Here is a 13,329-nt window from a genome sequence, read left to right as displayed (position 1 = left end):
GACATAGAGAGACAGAGTATGAACGGGGGAGGGGCAGAGAGAGAGGGAGACACAGAATCGGAAACAGGCTCCAGGCTCTGAGCCCACAGCCCAGAGCCCGACGCGGGGCTCGAACTCACGGACCGCGAGATCGTGACCTGAGCTGAAGTCGGACGCTCAACCGACTGCGCCACCCAGGCGCCCCAGTAAGAAAATTATTTTAAAAATTCACAGGTAAAAGCAAGCATATAGTAGAGGTAGTAGGTTAACCACTTGCGGAGCCAATAGGAAGGTTAAAACGTAAAAGCAGTAAAAGCAGTTACATCTACCAAAATCAGTCAAGGGATACACAAAATAAAGAGGTGTAAAATTCAGCATGACATACTTAAAATGTGAAGGGAGAAGTAACAAGTTAGTGCTTTTAAGGATGTATTTGAACTTAATATAAAGGGAAAGGAATCCAAGCATAACCCTAAAGCAAGCCATCAAACCACAAGCAAAGAGAGTAAGAGAAGAATAAATGAAAAGACCAGAACTTTTTTAAAAAGCCCAGAACACAACATAATTACTTTAAATATAAATGGACTAAATGCTCCCATCAAAAGAATGAATGAATGGATAAACAAACAAACAAAAACAAAAACACCCAAGATCCATCTAGGTGCTGCCTATAAGAAACTCACTTCAGACCTAAAGACACATATAGACTAAAAGCGAAAGGATGGAAAAACATACCATGCAAATGGAAACAAAAAAAACCCAGGGAAGCAATACCCGTATCAGATGAAAGAGACTTTAAAACAAAAACTTTAGCAAGAGACCAAGAACTGCACTACATAATTATCAAGAGATCAATCCCAAAACAGGACACAATAGTTGTAACTATCCACGGACCCAACATAGAAGCACCTAAATACACAAAGCAAATATTAACAGATACAAAGGGAGAAACTGACAGGAATACAATGGTGGTATGGAACTTTAACATCTCACTTACATCAATGGATAGATCATCCAGACAGAAAATCAATAAGGAAACAGTGGCTTTGAGCAACATGTTAGACCACACTCACCTAATAGATATATACAGAACACTCCATCCAAAACCAGAATCCATTTTTTTTCAACTGCACATGGAATGTTCTCCAGGATAGACGACATGTTAGGCCACAAAACAAATCTCAAGAAATGTAAGAAGACTGAAATAATATCAAGCATCTTTCCCTCACAGAATATTATGAAACTAGAACTCAATTCTAAGAAAAAAATCTGGAAAAAACAGTCACATGGAGGCTAAACAACATGTTGTTAAAATTTTTTTTTTCAACGTTTATTTATTTTTGGGACAGAGAGAGACAGAGCATGAACGGGGTTGGGGCAGAGAGAGAGGGAGACACAGAATCAGAAACAGGCTCCAGGCTCTGAGCCATCAGCCCAGAGCCCGACGCGGGGCTCGAACTCACGGACCGCGAGATCGTGACCTGGCTGAAGTCGGACGCTTAACCGACTGCGCCACCCAGGTGCCCCACAACATGTTGTTAAACAATTAATGGGTCAACTAAGAAATCAAAAAGGAAATAAAAAAATACATGGAGACCAATGAAAACATAAACACAATGGTTCCAAAACCTCTGATGGAAAAAAAGCAGTTCTAACAGGTTATAGTGATACAGGCTTATCTGGAGAAACAAGAAAAATCTCAAATAAAGAATCTAACTTTACGCCAAAGGAGATAATGATTGAAAGAAGGAAATAATAAAAATCAGAGCGGAAATAAAGGAAATAGAGACTAAAAAAAATAATACAAAGGATCAATGAAACCAAGAGCTGCTCTTTGAAAAGATAAACAAAATTGGGGCGCCTGGGTGGCGCAGTCGGTTAAGCGTCCGACTTCAGCCAGGTCACGATCTCGCGGTCCGTGAGTTCGAGCCCCGCGTCGGGCTCTGGGCTGATGGCTCAGAGCCTGGAGCCTGTTTCCGATTCTGTGTCTCCCTCTCTCTCTGCCCCTCCCCCGTTCATGCTCTGTCTCTCTCTGTCCCAAAAATAAATAAACGTTGAAAAAAAAAAAAAGAAAAGATAAACAAAATTGACAAACCTTTAGCCAGACTATCATGAAAAAAAGAAACTCAAATAAATAAAATCAGAATGAAGGAGGAGAAATAACCACTGATATCACAGAAATACAAAGATTATAAGAGAACATTATGAACAATTATATGCCAGCATACTGGACAACCTAGAAGAAATAGATAAATTCTTAGAAACATAGAGCCTTCCAAAACTGAATCAGACAGAAATAGAAAATTTAAACAGAGCAATTATTAGCAACTAAATTAAATCAGTAACCAAAAGACTCCCAACAAAGTCCAGGGCCACAGGGCTTTACAGATGAATTCTACCAAACATTTAAAGCAGAGTTAACGCTGGATGGCTCAATATCCATAAATCAATCAATGTGATATATCACATTAATAAGAGAAATGATAAAAAGCATGTGATCATCTTAACAGACGCAAGAAATATATTTGGCAAAATACAACATCCATTCATGATAAAAACTCAATAAAGTGGGTTTAAAGGGAACATACCTCAACATAATAAAGGCCATATATGAAAAACCCACAGTTAACATTATCCTTAATGGGAAAAAACCAAGAGATTTCCAAGGTCAGGAACCAGACAAGGATGTCCACTCTCACCACTTTCATTCAACACAGTACTGGAAATCTTAGCTGCAGCAATTCAGACAGAAAAAAGAACTAAAAAGTATCCAATTGGTAAGGAAGAAGCAAAACTCACTATTTGTGGGTAATATACTACTATACATAGAAAATCCTAAAGACTCCACCGAAACACTATCATAACTGATAAATGAATTCAGTAAAGTTACAAGATACAAAATTAATATACAGAAATCTGCTGTTTCTATCCACTAATAACAAAGTAACAGTAAGAGAAATTAATACAATGTCATTTAAAATTGCACCAAAAATAACGGAATACCTAGGAATAACTTTAATTGAGGAGAAAAGACCTCTACTCTGAAAACTACAAAATACTGATGAAAGAAACTGAAAACAACACAAACAAATGGAAAGATATACCGTGCTTACAGACTGGAAGAATTAATATTGTTAAAATATCCATATTACCCAAGGCAATCGACAGATTCGATGCGATTCCTATGAAAATGCCAACAACATTCTTCACGGAATTAGAATAATCCTAAAAATCTGTACGAAAACACAAAATACCTTGACCAGCCAAAGCAATTTTGAGAACAAAGAACAAAGCTGGAGGTGTCACAATCCCAGATTTCAAAAGATACTACAAAGCCACAGTAATCAAAGCAGTACAGTCCCGGCACAAAAATAGACACACAGACCAATAAAGCAGGTAGGGAGCCTCGAAATAAACCCATACTTGTATGCTCAATTAGTCTAACACAAATGAGGCAAGAATAAATAATGGTGAAACAGGAGTCTTTTCAATAAGCGACGTTTAGAAAACTAGACCGCTATATGCAAAAGAAGGAAACTGGACCACTTTCTTACAACATACACAAAAATAAATTCAAAATGGATTAAAGACCTACGTGTGAGACCTGAAACCATAAAAATCGTAGAACACAGGCAGTGATTTTTCCGACTTCAGCCACAGCAACATTTTTTTCTAGGTATGTCTCCTCAGGCAAGGGAAACAACATCTAAAATAAACTATTGGGACTACATTAAAGTAAACAGATTTTGCACAGCAAGGGAAACCATCAACAACACTAAACGGCAATCTACTGAATAGAAGAAGATATTTGCAATGATCTATCCAGTAAGGAGTTAATACCCAAAATATATAAACAACTTCTACAACTTAACACCAAAAAAAAAAACACAAACAAACAAAAAAAACACCCCAAATAATCTGATTAAAATGGGCAGGGGCCTTAATAGACATTTTTCCAAAGACATCCAGATGGCCAACAGACACATGAAAACGTGCTCGACATCACTTATCATCAGGGAAATGCAAATCACAGCACCATGAGAGATCACCTGACATATTGATATTAGCCATTTGATATTATGGCTAATATCAAAAAGACAAGAAATAACAAGTGTTGGTGAGGAGGTAGAGAAAAGAGAATCCTCACACACTGATGGTGGGAATGTGAATTGGTGTAACCACTGTGGAAAACAGGTCCTCAAAAAATGAAAAAGAGAAACACCATATGATCCAGTAATGCCACTACTGGGCATTTACCCAAAGGAAACAAAAACGCTAATTCAAAAAGATGCATGTGCCCCTGTGTTTATTGCAGCGTTATTTACAATGGACAAGATATGGAAGCAACTCAAGTGACATCGATAGATAAATGGATAAACAAGAGGTGGTATCTTTAAACAGTAAAATATTACTGTGTCGTAAAAAAAAAAAAAAAAAAAAAGAAAAAGAAAAAGAAAAAAAGAATGAGATGTTGCCATTTGCAACAACATGGATGGGTCCAGGGGGCATAATGCTAAGTGACATAAATCAGACGGAGAAACACAAATACCATAACGTTTCACTTATATGTGGAATCTAAGAGGGACCCATGGACATGTAAGCTCCCTGCGCGGAACGAGATTTCAGTCATGATAATGACTGCCCGGATAGTATAGTGCTAATGGGTATGGAAGTTTCCACGAAGTAAACATTTATAACGGGAATAAGCTATTTCAGCATTTTATACATAGACATCCATTATGGCTGTGAATAAAAACTAAACTCCTACCTATGCCGAATGAGGGAAATATTAGGATCCCTTTCTTACAGAGATCATGTGCGGACCCTCTAGGGGAGAAGTAATTAATTGAGCAGGAAACATGAGCTCTGTATGTGACAGGGTACGGGAGGGAACATGAAATGGCTCCTTAGTCCAAGATTCCTTTATCTGAGAAAACGTCAATTCTTTATTACTAATTGGGCCATAAAGAATTAGAACTTGATAGCCTAATGCTTATTATATTTTCATTATATTTTCAGGATACTCTTAAGGTTAGTGTAGAGATTTCCGAAATGCTCTGCTTGAGAGGACGAAAAATCTATGGAAACCATCAACTTTCCAGTGCACCTAGTTCCGGTTTTAGCCACACACAGTCAGCAGGGAAAGAAGCAATAGACTTTTCTGACAACCAGTAAACGGAGGGAGCGGTAGGATGGGGGCCCTTGAAAGTGGGGCTCACCTCGTGAGGGTGGGACACTTCAGCCATGTGAAGGGGGGGGTGGAGACACACGGCCGCATTCATGATACGTTCCTCCATGCGTTTACCTGATAGACACTGACTAAAAGCCTGCACTATGCTCGGCAGGGACTAGAGATTCAAAAGTCCGAGAGGTCCAGACCCTCAAGGCACTTACACAGCCAGCAGGGAGAGAAGATACGGCTCGGTCCCCCCGCACACCTGTGCATCACATGCCCATGTTGCCATGTTGAGTGGTGAGTGCAGATGTGAAGAACCTGAGGAAAACCGCTTACAGCTGTGAGAGACCCAGGGCCTCGGTCCTTGTTAGCGTCGGCATGCATTAATGCACACACACACACACACACACACACACACACACACACACACACACACACCCCCCCCCCCCCCCCCCCCCCCCCCCCGTCAGCCCCTGAAAGGGCATATGGCAGCCTCAACACTGAGACGTCAGCCAAGAAATCCAGGTAATCAACCAGGTCAGGACTGGCTCCTTTCAGAGAGGCCACAGACTTCTCGAATCAGGGGCCAGGACTCCCTGGAAGTGTAATAACCCTTGGCTGCCGTTGAGTCCATTGAGAGAGACCACAGATCCCTTCAAATTCCAGACACTGCCTGCTGTTTCCAATTCTAAATCCTGGAAGCAAAATAATCCCTTTGCTGGTCTGACAGGGTCCAGGTTTTCCTCAAAAGCAGAACCATGGCCAACTTTTCCCCAAAAGGTATAAAGGTCAGTAGTTTCCAAATGCTAGTTTAATTATTAGCTATGTCAGAATCACCAGCAACATTTAAACAACAACAACAACCCACAGATACAAGAGGCTCATCCAAAATCTACTTAACCAGAATCTTCTATGATAGCACTCCAGGCTTACAGTTCTAAAAACTCCATATTGCGTATCTAAAATTAATATAACACCGCATGTTAACTATACTGCAATAAAAATAAAAATTAAAGCTCCATGGGTGATTTTGACGCATGTTCTTGGCTGGGAACCCACTGCCTTAGGGCAGCGGAATTACCTGGAGGGCTGGTTACAGCCGATTCCTGGGCCGGACCCCCCAGAGTTTATGAGTTTATGAGTCAGGAGTCTAGGGTGGGGCCAGGGAGTTTCAGCGCCACAAAGTTGTCAGGTGATGCAGGTGCTGCTGATCAGGGTAGGACGCTTGAGAACCACCACAGTGGGGAACAGCAGGGGCCGATTCTACTGGAAACCTGGTCCCCGGCTAAACACCTGTTATTCTTGTGGACCATTGTGGCACAGGCTGCCCTCCCCCTCCCCAGTGCTCACTCTCCCTTTCTTCCTTCCAACAGAAACCTGATTGTGTTGGAGGGAGCAATGTTGTCAACGAAGAGAACTCCGTTTACCAGTTCCCCTTGAAGAAGGGGGTGGCCATGGGACGAAATCGGCAGATAAATCATAGGCAGAATTTGTGGGGTGGGCCTCCTGGAAAAGCTCCTCAGAGCGTGCAGGGAGGAGGATGCTGACTGAGCCGGTATTTTTCACCTCTTGCCCCCTGCTCTTCCCCCCTCCTGCCTGGACCACAATAGTGATCGATGCAGCTCCAACAACCACGCGGGGACCACAGGCAAAAAGCACAAGCTGAGAATGCCAGTGAGGAGCACGAAGATGGGCTCTACCAGGCCCAGACGGCCTACATTCAGACCTCCAACTGGTCGCCCATCTCCCCCCATCTTGTTACTCTTGCCTGGCTCTGGGATTCCTCTCCCCTGGCTCCCTGTGGCCCCTCGGTGTCAAAGTAAACTCGCTTGAAACTTGAACTTCTTCACCAGGCCTCCCGGCCTCAAATGAGACCTGGATCTCCCCGAAGTCATCACCTCCTCGGGCCCTTGGGTGCAGCTTGTCTCGCCAGCCGCGTAAAAACGGTGCTCCTCTTTCTCCCTCACGGAGGCCCTCGACTCCGAGGCTCTGCCATCTGGCTAGATCCTCTCTTCTCCTCCTCGTTGCTGTCACACGCCTCAGGTTCACGGCCCTCCTTTGCTGGGAACTTCAAACTTTGGATCACCATTTTCCGCTCCACCCTGCCTCCCGGCCAAGATCCCAGGTGACCTTTAATTTCACTTTAATTTCACGCTGAAGCCTCCACATCTCTGGTGACCGAAGGTGGCCTCCGCTCCGGCCCACGGCCTCTTCCACGGCCACGCCCTGAACCTCAGCCTCTCCCCTGAGCGCCACCTCTGAAATTTTAAATTCAGATGAGCCTACTCTGATCAGAGCTCCCTCCCTCGGTTGTTCCAGGACGTGTGTCCGTAAGTTTCAGAAAGGCTTTCAGTCCCTTTTGACTTTCTGCCTTTATTGTGGCTCCCCACCCCCCCCCATACACCTTCCCTTATTTAGGACTTCAACCACTCTTGCTGACATCCTCAGTGACCTTGCCTCATGCACCCACCTGCCAAAACCTCACCCTAAATATCACCCAGAAATCTGTATTTTGCCATCAGCTCTTTCTCCATGGCTGTCTCAAGCCTTCTCCACATGCTACGTACTGCATAGGAGTCACTGAACACATAAGTGAGTCACCTAGGCGGGTTGTAGAAAACTTACACATGAGATCACGTTAGGCTTTGCCATCAAATTTATGAAAGAACTGTGGTCTTACGAAATTTAGGTGTCACAGATAACGACAGCGGTCGCCATCACCTTCACTTGGAGACAGGAGTTAATCTGGTCTCATTCTCCTAGGTTACCCTTCACATCCAAGTAGTTTCTGAGGCTATCCGTTCTGGCCCCCTAAATGTCTCTTGACTGTTCCTACTGCCACATCCACTCAGGCTACCAGAATCTTCCCCTAAATTACCTTAACAGCCTTTGGCCGGGTCTTTCTCCCTCCAGACTGACCAGAAACCCTCCCCTCCCCCTGGATCTGTTCTCCTTCCTGCAGCCAGAGTGATCCCTGTAACACAGATACGACTGTGCTATTCCCCTGTGTAAAACATTTATTTGGATTCCTGTTGCCCTCCGGATAAAGTTCAGATGTCTTAATATGACTTTACGAGGCCCTTGATGACTTTCCTAGCCTTATCTCTTGCCATTTTCCACCTCAAGGTCAAAGTCCCAGCCTTACTGAACTATTTTTACATCTCTTAGAGAAAGCTGTTCGCTTTTGTCTTAGTACAAGTCGTTCCCTCTTTGACAGTGTACTAGTAAAAATCACAACTCTTCCTTTGAGATAGAAACTAAAACTAAAGACAAATTGTGAGTGTCAGTGCGTGCAGAGGCCCGTACTAACCACGGCCAAGAAAGCCAGGCCTGTCCAACCATTTTATTCCTACACCTCTGTTTATTTCTGGCTAATGTTTGATTAACTTTCTTCCAGAGTGTACCAGAACAGGAATCAATGCAGAAATAATTATATATCCAAACTCATATTTGTTTTGACCAACTATTTATACATATAAGGAAATATTTGATCAACTTTAAAAATTTTAGTTTTATGACCACAAAAGTGATATAACCAAGCTACAGAATACCAGGAAAACAAAAACAGAGGGAAGATCCATGTTCTCGTTATTCTAAAAAGCAATTACTATGATTACTATCTCCTAAAAGGTAAACTCCACAAAGGCAGGAGCTGCATGGATCCTCTTTACTGCCGTGTCCCCAGTGCTGTGTTTTCAATTTAAAAAAATGTAAATATCTGAATCAATGACTGATATACTATTTTGTTATATACAATTCAAAATTCAAACACTGTATTTTCTACTATATACCTATTCAGCAACTTTGAGAATTTCAACTTCAGTACATGTAAAGTGTTGGTTGTTCCTATGAAGAAAATCAGAAAACAGCAGTGCTGGGAACTGGCTACAGAAGGAACACGAGCAGCAGAGAAGCTTTGGGAAAGATGAAGGAAAACTCAAGAAATATCATCAGTGATGTGCGTGAGAGGAGGACTCAGGCTGAGTGGAGCAGGGGGAGGCATACACAATGTCGGGTCATAAAATCCAACAGGCATCTCGCAGCTTCCTGGACAACGAACGGGGAGCCAACAAGTGGCTCTTTTGTATAAGCCATACCTGCCGTTCAGCAAAATCAGTGTGTCAGAGTCTCATTAGAAATGTACACAGAAACCATCTAGAAAGGTTTCTGACGAGCAAAGGAATAAACGGACCAATTATATTAGAATCTCTGCTTGTTATTGTCAAAAGTGTCAAGGTCACGAAGGTCAACAGGCAAGAAAGTCTGAGGCAAGTTCCACATTGAAAGAAACTAAGCAGAGAACCAAACACAATGGGTGACTCTGACCCGGATGCTTTTGCTATTAAAACACATTACTGAGACAATGGGAGAGACCTGAATGGGGTTTAAAGATTAAATAGTAGCAACATATCAATGTTAATTTCCTGACTTGGATGTAGGAAATGCCCTTTTATGTTAAAAACACACACTAGGGGCGCCTGGGTAGCGCAGTCGGTTAAGCGTCTGACTTCAGCCAGGTCACGATCTCGCGGTCCGGGAGTTCGAGCCCTGCGTCGGGCTCTGGGCTGATGGCTCAGAGCCTGGAGCCTGTTTCCGATTCTGTGTCTCCCTCTCTCTCTGCCCCTCCCCCATTCATGCTCTGTCTCTCTCTGTCCCCAAAATAAATAAAAAACGTTGAAAAAAAATTTTTAAAAAACACACACTAAAGTATTCACATACAGGACATTATGCTGGCAACTTAATCCCAAATGTTCATGAAAAAAAAATTGTTTTGCACTGTACTTGCAACTTTTTTGAAGTCTGAAATTGTTCAAAAGAAAAATAATTAGAATCTCTAAGGGTAGGTCTGGGCATCAGTATTTTCAAAATGGCCTAGGTGATCCAGATGTGCAACCAAGGCGGGAATCTGTTGCTGTAGTTCATCATCATCATCATTATTTGGAAAAAAAAAAAAAGGTTACATACTTCTGCACGGAGTGCATGAACCATAATTTATTTCACCAAATCCTTCCCTCTTTTTCTTGAAAAATGATTCATGGAGGAGCATTTACGTGCTGGGCAAGACAGATTCTCTTCCCTATGAGTATTCAGTCTTCTGGGGAAATATATGTAAGCGAACAGACAATGTGCTGTGGTTAATAACAATATAATTGCTATCATTTGTTGAGCAATTACTCTGTGCAAGGCACCATGCTACCTGATAGGGCAGGCACTGCTATTATCTTCATTTATGGAATGAGGAAACCTAGCATGAGGAAATGAGTGCGGAGTGCAGGGTGCAGGGCTGTGTCAGCTGTGGGCTATGCTGCTATGTGAGAGGGAAGCAAAACCCTATGAAAACACGGAAGGACCTTTGATACAGGCAGGGAGGATCAGGAAAGCCTTCTCAGAGGAGGGACCTTTGGACACGCACATTATTTCCGATTTCAATTGCCCCAAATACTCCTTCAATGAGCATCTGTGCAGGGAACTTTCTATTTTGTAGTCCTGCCCCCCCCCCCCCCGGTTAGATTCTAAGAAGTAGAATTCTGGAACCCAGTGGAAAAACTCCGTGGCTTGCAATACCTGTTGCCATGTAGCTGTCCTCAGCAATATGAGGGTACCTGTCGTGCTGAAGCCTCACCTTTCCGAATCCTTTGCTCTTAGTAAAAAACTAGTATTTCTTTAATTCTTTAATTAAAGAATTTCTTTCAACTAGTTTTGCTATACACTTTGCCATTAATGCTTTCTTTACAGCTCAAATTTAAGATCTTTAGAGTTACTACCAATGAAGTATCCGGAACATTACCAGTGAAACAGCCTTATAAGATGTCTCATACCAGAGATACTGTCATTTATTCCTATAACCACAAAAATGGCTATGTCACAGTTCAGAGCCTCCGAATAAATCCGATTGCTATATTCATGTTAAGACTTCTACGGGCGCGTGCGTGGCTCAGTCGGTTAAGTGTCTGACTCTTGGTTTCGGCTCAGGTCATGATCTCACCGTTCATGGGTTTGATCCCCGTGTCGGGCTCTGGGCTGACAGCTCAGAGTCTGGAGCCTGCTTCAGATTCTGTGTCTCCCTCTCTCTGCCCCTCCCCAGCTTGCTCTCTCTCTCTCTCGCTCTCTCTCTCTCTCTCTCTCTCTCAAAATAAATAAACACTAAAAAAAAAAAAAAGATCCCTGACCTTAAAACTTACTGTGAGCTCAATAAGGACAAGAGAAATGTCTTGTTTGACTCTGAAATCCCATTACAATGCCAGCAAGTAATACGTGCTGTAATCATTGGCTACAAAAATAAGTCCATAAAATAGATGGTAATAAAATATGAATTGAAACCATACCTTCTAAAATCTACACATATGACAATAAATAAACTCAGCTCAGGAAATATCACCTGAGGGAAAGATTAAGGAAAAGTAGCTTTTTTCCATTTCCCTGGCTCCCCACATAAACAGAGAGCCCATAATCCCAGGGTGCCAATGACAGTTCCAGTTTATGTCTTTTGTCCTAGCATCTTGTCTGAATGGAGCTGCTTTTCGGAAAGTTCCTGGATTAGGTAATCCATTTTACGGTCAACCTACATCTAAAGGGTGTTCTCTTAATGAGCAGGAGTATAAAGGGCTCCCCTGATCCAACAGCTTGTCTTTATGTCGCTCTGAATTTCACTTTAGAGACCTATGAACAGATAACAATTTTGACTTCTAAGTGTTTTATAATACTTTATCATTTAAAGCCAAGTAACAATCTGCAACGGTTAATCCCTAACTAGGAGAACATCCCTTGGTTCTGTCAGCAGTCTTTGTTCCATTTTGCTGATAAAAGTGAGACATGGAAAGAAAAAGGGACTTATCCAAGGTTACATCAAGTATGAATCACCAGGCTGCTGCAGCCATAACTTCGGTTTTTGATGAATTCTCTAAACCACACTGTTATTAACACAATGAAATCTCCCAAGCAGTTAAGTTAGAAAGATTTTAGTGATTTAGTAAATGGCTTTGTAATAAATAAGTTTCATAAATTTCATAAAATAATACATTTCATAATTTAATAATATTTCAATTTCACTGAACAGTCTGTACTCAAACCTAGTCTATGGGTCCTAAACTCTCAGAAGGTAAAAGGACTATTTATAAAGTTGGCGAAAATTTTAAATAAACATGGCATACCCTGGGTAATTATAAAATGAAGTTTGTTACATTTTTATATTTCACAAGTATGCCAAAATTTCGTACCAGGGTGCATAATTTAGATAAGAATACATTACCATGTAATCACATGTTTATCACATTAACATCTTGGATTATAGCAAAAAACCTTAATGGAGTTAACAAAGTCACTCTCGATAGCAACAAAAACAAAAACGGATGAGAATAAATCTAATATGCCACATCAAGACCCCTATGAAAAAACACCCTATTGCTTGCATAAAAGAAGAGGCATACACAGTTGGAGACTCACAATTATAGATAAGAGACTTCCACATTAATTTATAAGCATAATGTTAGTCAAGGTCCCGCTTACATCCTGGGGGAGTAGGGTAAAGTTCCTGTGGAGGAATAAACTTAAAAGAATAAAGCAAGAAAATTTTTTCAAAGTATCAAGTACAATAATAAAAACAGTACTTTGTTGGCACAGGCCAATTGAAAAAGACAGAAAGTTCAGAAACAGGCACAGATGTGTATAAGCCTTTAATAAATGAGAAGTAACTGTGAAGGCATGGAAGGATTTAATGATGTTGTGACAGCTGACTAGTCCGCACCCGACACCATACGTCAAGTTCCAGGTGAACTGAACATTTCAATGTAAGAAAATGAAAACAAAATGTGGGGGAAGACTTTTTCTTTGTATGACTTAAGAGGCAAAAAAAAAAAAAAAAAAAAAAAAAAAAAAAGACTGATAAATTTGACATAAAACATAAATAATACTCTCTAAAATAAATATGTTTTGAGGGTGTCAATCGTTTTCTGTCATTGATGCTATCATCACTTCGGTTTATCATGTGTCTTTTCATTTCATTTCAGTTCCTTTTGACACACGAAAGCGTTAAAACTGCAGAATGAAATTTCGATTTTTTTTCAAAGTTTATTTGCTGTTGGCCTAGAAATGACTTTTTAAAAACCCAACCAGACGAATATTCACTAATATTTTCTTATAATTTTTCATTGTTTTCTATTTTATGTTAATTACAC

General features: G+C 41.3%; 1 protein-coding gene across 2 annotated transcripts in view; it reads right to left on the bottom strand.

The window, feature by feature from the left end:
- Positions 1-13,329, bottom strand: part of NME7 (NME/NM23 family member 7) — a 262,404-nt gene that overhangs the window by 43,007 nt on the left and 206,068 nt on the right. The window lies entirely within an intron of this gene.

This window comes from Herpailurus yagouaroundi, unplaced genomic scaffold (assembly GCF_014898765.1).
Source record: "Herpailurus yagouaroundi ecotype Mexico unplaced genomic scaffold, PumYag 205, whole genome shotgun sequence".
In the NCBI taxonomy this organism is placed as follows: Eukaryota; Metazoa; Chordata; class Mammalia; order Carnivora; family Felidae; genus Herpailurus; species Herpailurus yagouaroundi.
The sequence above is the reverse complement of the archived record's forward strand: the minus strand, read 5'-3'. Positions and strand labels throughout refer to the sequence as shown.